Source organism: Triticum aestivum, chromosome 3B (genome assembly GCF_018294505.1).
Source record: "Triticum aestivum cultivar Chinese Spring chromosome 3B, IWGSC CS RefSeq v2.1, whole genome shotgun sequence".
Classification (NCBI taxonomy): Eukaryota; Viridiplantae; Streptophyta; class Magnoliopsida; order Poales; family Poaceae; genus Triticum; species Triticum aestivum.
In genome coordinates this window covers 818,670,399-818,677,979 of record NC_057801.1, presented here as the reverse complement: position 1 = coordinate 818,677,979, position 7,581 = coordinate 818,670,399, and positions in this window count along the sequence as shown.

The window sequence follows — 7,581 nt, the reverse complement described above, 5'->3', positions numbered from 1 at the left end:
ATCTCAGATTTCATGGCCTCAAACCATTTCGCGGAATCTGGGCTCATCATTGCTTCCTCATAGTTCGTAGGTTCATCATGATCTAGTAGCATGACCTCCAGAACAAGATTACCGTACCACTCTGGTGCGGATCTTACTCTGGTTGATCTACGCGGTTCAGTAGTATCTTGATCTGAAGTTTCATGATCATTATCATTGGCTTCCTCACTAACTGGTGTAGGTGTCACTGAAACAGTTTTCTGTGATGAACTACTTTCCAGTAAGGGAGCAGGTACAGTTACCTCGTCAAGTTCTACTTTCCTCCCACTCACTTCTTTCGAGAGAAACTCCTTCTCTGGAAAGGATCCATTTTAGCAACGAATGTCTTGCCTTCGGATCTGTGATAGAAGGTGTACCCAACAATTTCCTTTGGGTATGAAGACGCACTTCTCCGATTTGGGTTCGAGCTTATCAGGATGAAACCTTTTTCACATAAGCATTGCAGCCCCAAACTTTAAGAAACAACAGGTTAGGTTTACTGCTAAACCATAGTTCATACAGTGTCGTCTCAACGGATTTAGATGGTGCCCTATTTTAAAACGTGAATGCAGCTGTCTCTAATGCATAACCCCAAAATGATAGTGGTAAAGAGATATCATAGATCGCACCATATCAAATAAAGTGCGGTTATGACGTTCAGACACACCATAACGATGTGGTGTTCCAGGTGGCGTGAGCTGTGAAACTATTCCACATTGTTTTAATTGAAGACCAAACTCGTAACTCAAATATTTGTCTCCGCGATCAGATCGCAGAAACTTTATTTTCTTGTTACGATGATTTTTCCACTTCACTCTGAAATTCTTTGAACCTTTCAACTATTTCAGACTTATGTTTCATCAAGTAGATATACCCATATCTGCTCAAATCATCTTGTGAAGGTCAGAAAACAACGATGCTTGCAACGAGCATCAGCACTCATTGGATCGCATACATCGGTATGTATTATTTCCAATAAGTCAGTAGCTCGTTCCATTGTTCCGGAGAATGGAGTTTTAGTCATCTTGCCCAAAAGGCACAGTTCGCAAGCATCAAATGATTCATAACCAAGTGATTCCGAAAATCCATCTTTATGGAGTTTCTTCATGCGCTTTACACCGATATGACCCAAACGGCAGTGCCACAAATAAGTTGCACTATCATTATTAACTTTGCATCTTTTGGCATCAATATTATGAATATGTGTATCACTACGATCGAGATCCAATGAACCATTTTCATTGGGTGTGTAACCATATAAGGTTTTATTCATGTAAATAGAACAACAGTTTATTCTCTTACTTAAATGAATAACCGTATTGCAATAAACATGATCAAATCATATTCATGCTCAACGCAAACACCAAATAACATTTATTTAGGTTCAACACTAATCCCGAAAGAATAGGGAGTGTGCGATGATGATCATATCAATCTTGAAACTACTTTCAACACACATCATCACTTTACCCTTAACTAGTCTCTGTTTATTCTGCAACTCCCGTTTCGAGTTACTAATATTAGCAACTAAACTAGTATCAAACACTGAGGGTTTGCGATAAACACTAGTAAAGTACACATCAATAACATGTATATCGAATATACTTATGTTCACTTTGCCATCCTTCTTATCCGCCAATCACTTGGGGTAGATCCGCTTCTAGTGACCAGTCCCTTTGCAGTAGAAACAATTAGTCTCAGGCTTAGGATCAGACTTGGGCTTCTTCACTTGAGCAGCAACTTGCTTGCTGTTCTTCTTGAAGTTCCCCTTCTTCCTTCTGCCCCTTTTCTTGAAACTAGTGGTCTTGTCTACCATCAACACTTGATGTTTTTCTCGATTTCTACCTTCGTCAATTTCCGCATTACGAAGAGCTTGGGAATCGTTTCCGTTATCCCTTGCATGTCATAGTTCATCACGAAGTTCTACTAACTTGGTGATGGTGACTAGAGAATTCTGTCAATCACTATCTTATCTGGAAGATTTACTCCCACTTGATTCAAGTGATTGTAGTACTCAGACAATCTGAGCACATGCTCACTAGTTGAGCGATTCTCCTCCATCTTTTAGCTATAGAACTTGTTGGAGACTTCATATCTCTCAACTCGGGTATTAGCTTGAAATATTAGCTTCAACTCCTGGAACATCTCATATGGTCCATGACATTCAAAACGTCTTTGAAGTCCCGATTCTAAGCCGTTAAGCATGGTGCACTTAAACTATCAAGTAGTCATCATATTGAGCTAGCCAAACATTCATAACGTCTGCATTTGCTCCTGCAATAGGTCCGTCACCTAGCGGTGCATTAAGGACATAATTCTTCTGTGCAGCAATGAGGATTTAACCTCAGATCACGGATCAAATCCGCAACATTGCTACTAACATTTTTCAACACAATTTTCTCTAGGAACATATCAAAATAAACACAGGGAAGCAACAACGCGAGCTATTGATCTACAACATGATTTGCAAAATACTACCAGGACTAAGTTCATGATAAATTTAAGTTCAATTTAATCATATTACTTAAGAACTCCCACTTAGATAGACATCCCTCTAATCCTCTAAGTGATCACGTGATCCAAATCAACTAAACCATGACCGTTCATCACGTGAGATGGAGTAGTTTTCAATGGTGAACATCGTTATGTTGATCATATCTACTATATGATTCACGCTCGACCTTTCGGTCTCCGTGTTCCGAGGCCATATCTGCATATGCTAGGCTCGTCAAGTTTAACCTGAGTATTCTGCGTGTGCAAAACTGGCTTGCACCCGTTGTAGATGGACGTAGAGCTTATCACACCCGATCATCACGTGGTGTCTGGGCACGATGAACTTTGGCAACGGTGCATACTCAGGGAGAACACTTCTTGATAATTTAGTGAGAGATCATCTTATAATGCTACCGTCAATCAAAGCAAGATAAGATGCATAAAAAGATAAACATCACATGCAATCAATATAAGTGATATGATATGGCCATCATCATCTTGTGCTTGTGATCTCCATCTCCGAAGCACCGTCATGATCACCATCGTCACCGGCGCGACACCTTGATCTCCATCGTAGCATCGTTGTCGTCTCGCCAATCTTATGCTTCCACGACTATCACTACCGTTTAGTAATAAAGTTAAGCATTACATCGCGATTGCATTGCATACAATAAAGCGACAACCATATGGCTCCCGCCAGTTGCCGATAACTCGGTTACAAAACATGATCATCTCATACAATAAAATTCCAGCATCATGCCTTGACCATATCACGTCTCTGGTCAATAACCAATAGCGGGACCTGGATGCCCATATTGGCTCCTACATATTCTACGAAGATCTTTATCGGTCAGACCGCATAACAACATACGTTGTTCCCTTTGTCATCGGTATGTTACTTGCCCGAGATTCGATCGTCGGTATCCAATACCTAGTTCAATCTCGTTACCGGCAAGTCTCTTTACTCGTTCCGTAATACATCATCTCACAACTAACATATTAGTTGTAATGCTTGCAAGGCTTATGTGATGTGTATTACCGAGAGGGCCCAGAGATACCTCTCCGACAATCGGAGTGACAAATCCTAATCTCGAAATACGCCAACCCAACATCGACCATTGGAGACACCTGTAGTACTCCTTTATAATCACCCAGTTACGTTGTGACGTTTGGTAGTACCCAAAGTGTTCCTCCGGTAAACGGGAGTTGCATCATCTCATAGTCATAGGAACATGTATAAGTCATGAAGAAAGCAATAGCAACATACTAAACGATCGGGTGCTAAGCTAATGGAATGGGTCATGTCAATCAGATCATTCTACTAATGATGTGACCTCATTAATCAAATAACAACTCATTGTTCATGGTTAGGAAACATAACCATCTTTGATTAACGAGCTAGTCAAGTAGAGGCATACTAGTGACACTCTGTTTGTCTATGTATTCACGCATGTATTATGTTTCCGGTAAATACAATTCTAGCATGAATAACAAACATTTATCATGATTATAAGGAAATAAATAATAACTTTATTATTGCCTCTATGGCATATTTCCTTCAATCTCATCAAGTTCTACTTTCCTCCCACTCACTTCTTTCGAGAGAAATTCTTTCTCTAGAAAGGATCCATTCTTAGCAACAAATGTTTTGCCTTCGGATCTGTGATAGAAGGTGTACCCAATAGTTTCCTTTGGGTATCCTATGACGACACATTTCTCCGATTTGGGTTCGAGCTTATCTGGTTGAAGTTTCTTCACATAAGCATCGCAGCCCCAAACTTTAAGAAACGACAACTTTGGTTTCTTGCCAAACCATAGTTCATAAGGCGTCGTCTCAACGGATTTTGATGGTGCCCTATTTAACGTGAATGCGGTCGTCTCTAAAGCATAACCCCAAAATGATAGCGGTAAATCGGTAAGAGACATCATAGATCGCACCATATCAAGTAAAGTACGATTACGACGTTCGGACACACCATTTCATTGTGGTGTTCCAGGTGGCGTGAGTTGCGAAACTATTCCGCATTGTTTCAAATGTAAACCAAACTCGTAACTCAAATATTCTCCTCCACGATCAGATCATAGAAACTTAATTTTCTTGTTACGATGATTTTCTACTTCACTCTGAAATTCTTTGAACTTTTCAAATGTTTCAGACTTGTGCTTCATTAAGTAGATATACCCATATCTGCTCAAATCATCTGTGAAGGTGAGAAAATAACGATATCCGCCACGAGCCTCACCATTCATCGGGCCACATACATCTGTATGTATGATTTCCAACAAATCTGTTGCTCTCTCCATAGTACCGGAGAACGGCGTTTTAGTCATCTTGCCCATGAGGCACGGTTCGCAAGTACCAAGTGATTCATAATCAAGTGATTCCAGAAGTCCATCAGTATGGAGTTTCTTCATGTGTTTTACACCGATATGACCTAAACGGTAGTGCCACAAATAAGTTGCACTATCATTATCAACTCTGCATCTTTTGGCTTCAACATTATGAATATGTGTATCACTACTATCGAGATTCAATAAAAATAGACCACTCTTCAAGGGTGCATGACCATAAAAGATATTACTCATATAAATAGAACAAGCATTATTCTCTGATTTAAATGAATAACCGTCTCGCATCAAACAAGATCCAGATATAATGTTCATGCTCAACGCAGGCACCAAATAACAATTATTTAGGTCTAAAACTAATCCCGATGGTAGATGTAGAGGTAACGTGCCGACGGCGATCACATCGACTTTGGAACCGTTTCCCACGCGCATCGTCACCTCGTCCTTGGCCAGTGCTCGCTTATTCCGTAGTCCCTGTTTCGAGTTGCAAATATTAGCAACAGAACCAGTATCAAATACTCAGGTGCTACTACGAGCTCTAGTTAGGTACACATCAATAACATGTATATCACATATACCTTTGTTCACTTTGCCATCCTTCTTATCCGCCAAATACTTGGGGCAGTTCCGCTTCCAGTGACCAGTCTGCTTGCAGTAGAAGCACTCAGTTTCAGGCTTAGGTCCAGACTTGGGTTTCTTCTCTTGAGCAGCAACTTGCTTGCCGTTCTTTTTGAAGTTTCCCTTCTTCTTCCCTTTGCCCTTCTTCTTGAAACTAGTGGTCTTGTTGACCAGCAACACTTGATGCTCCTTCTTGATTTCTACCTCCGCGGCTTTCAGCATCGCGAAGAGCTCGGGAATAGTCTTGTTCATCCCTTGCATATTATAGTTCATCACAAAGCTCTTGTAGCTTGGTGGTAGTGATTGAAGAATTCTGTCAATGACACTATCATCAGGAAGATTAACTCCCAGTTGAATCAAGTGATTGTTATACCCAGACATTCTGAGTATATGTTCACTGACAGAACTATTCTCCTCCATCTTGCAGCTATAGAACTTATTGGAGACTTCATATCTCTCAATCCGGGCATTTGCTTGAAATATTAACTTCAACTCCTGGAACATCTCATATGCTCCATGACGTTCAAAACGTCGTTGAAGTCCCGGTTCTAAGCCGTAAAGCATGGCATACTGAACTATAGAGTAGTCATCAGCTTTGCTCTCAGTTGCATCAGCAGCAGGCCTGGCACCCAGCGGTGCTTCCAGGACGTAACTCTTCTGTGCAGCAATGAGGATAATCCTCAGGTTACGGACCCAGTCCGTGTAATTGCTACCATCATCTTTCAACTTTGCTTTCTCAAGGAACACATTAAAATTCAACGGAACAACAGCACGAGCCATCTATCTACAAACAAACATAGACAAGCAAGATACTATCAGGTACTAAGTTCATGATAAATTTAAGTTCAATTAATCATATTATTTAAGAACTCCCACTTAGACAGACATCTCTCTAGTCATCTAAGTGATTACGTGATCCAAATCAACTAAACCATAACCGATCATCACGTGAGATGGAGTAGTTTTCAATGGTGAACATCATTATGTTGATCATATCTACTATATGATTCACGCTCGACCTTTCGGTCTCCGTGTTCCGAGGCCATATCTGCATATGCTAGGCTCGTCAAGTTTAACCTGAGTATTCTGCGTGTGCAAAACTGGCTTGCACCCGTTGTAGCTGGACGTAGAGCTTATCACACCCGCTCATCACGTGGTGTCTCGGCACGACGAACTTTGGCAATGGTGCATACTCAGGGAGAACACTACTTGATAATTTTAGTGAGAGATCATCTTAAAATGCTACCGTCAATCAAAGCAAGATAAGATGCATAAAGGATAAACATCACATGCAATCAATATAAGTGATATGATATGGCCATCATCATCTTGTGCTTGTGATCTCCATCTCCGAAGCACCGTCGTGATCACCATCGTCACCGGCGCGACACCTTGATCTCCATCGTAGCATCGTTGTCGTTACGCCATCTATTGCTTCTACGACTATCGCTACCGCTTAGTGATAAAGTAAAGCAATTACAGGGCGTTTGCATTTCATACAATAAAGCGACAACCATATGGCTCCTGCCAGTTGCCGATAACTTCGGTTACAAAACATGATCATCTCATACAATAAAATATAGCATCACGTCTTGACCATATCACATCACAACATGCCCTGCAAAAACAAGTTAGACGTCCTCTACTTTGTTGTTGCAAATTTTTACGTGGCAGCTACGGGCTTAAGCAAGAACCAATCTCACCTACGCATCAAAACCACAACGATAGTTTGTCAAGTTGATGCTGTTTTAACCTTCGCAAGGACCGGGCGTAGTCACACTCGGTTCAACTAAAGTTGGAGAAACAGACACCCGCTAGTCACCTTTGTGCAAAGCACGGCGGTAAAACCAGTCTCGCGTAAGCGTACGCGTAATGTCGGTCCGGGCCGCTTCATCCAACAATACCGCTGAACCAAAGTATGACATGCTGGTAAGCAGTATGACTTATATCGCCCACAACTCACTTGTGTTCTACTCGTGCAAATAACATCAAACCATAAAAACCTAGGCTCTGATGCCACTGCTGGGGAACGTAGTAATTTCAAATATTTTCCTACGCACATGCAAGAACATGGTGATGATATAGCAACGAGGGAAGAGTGTT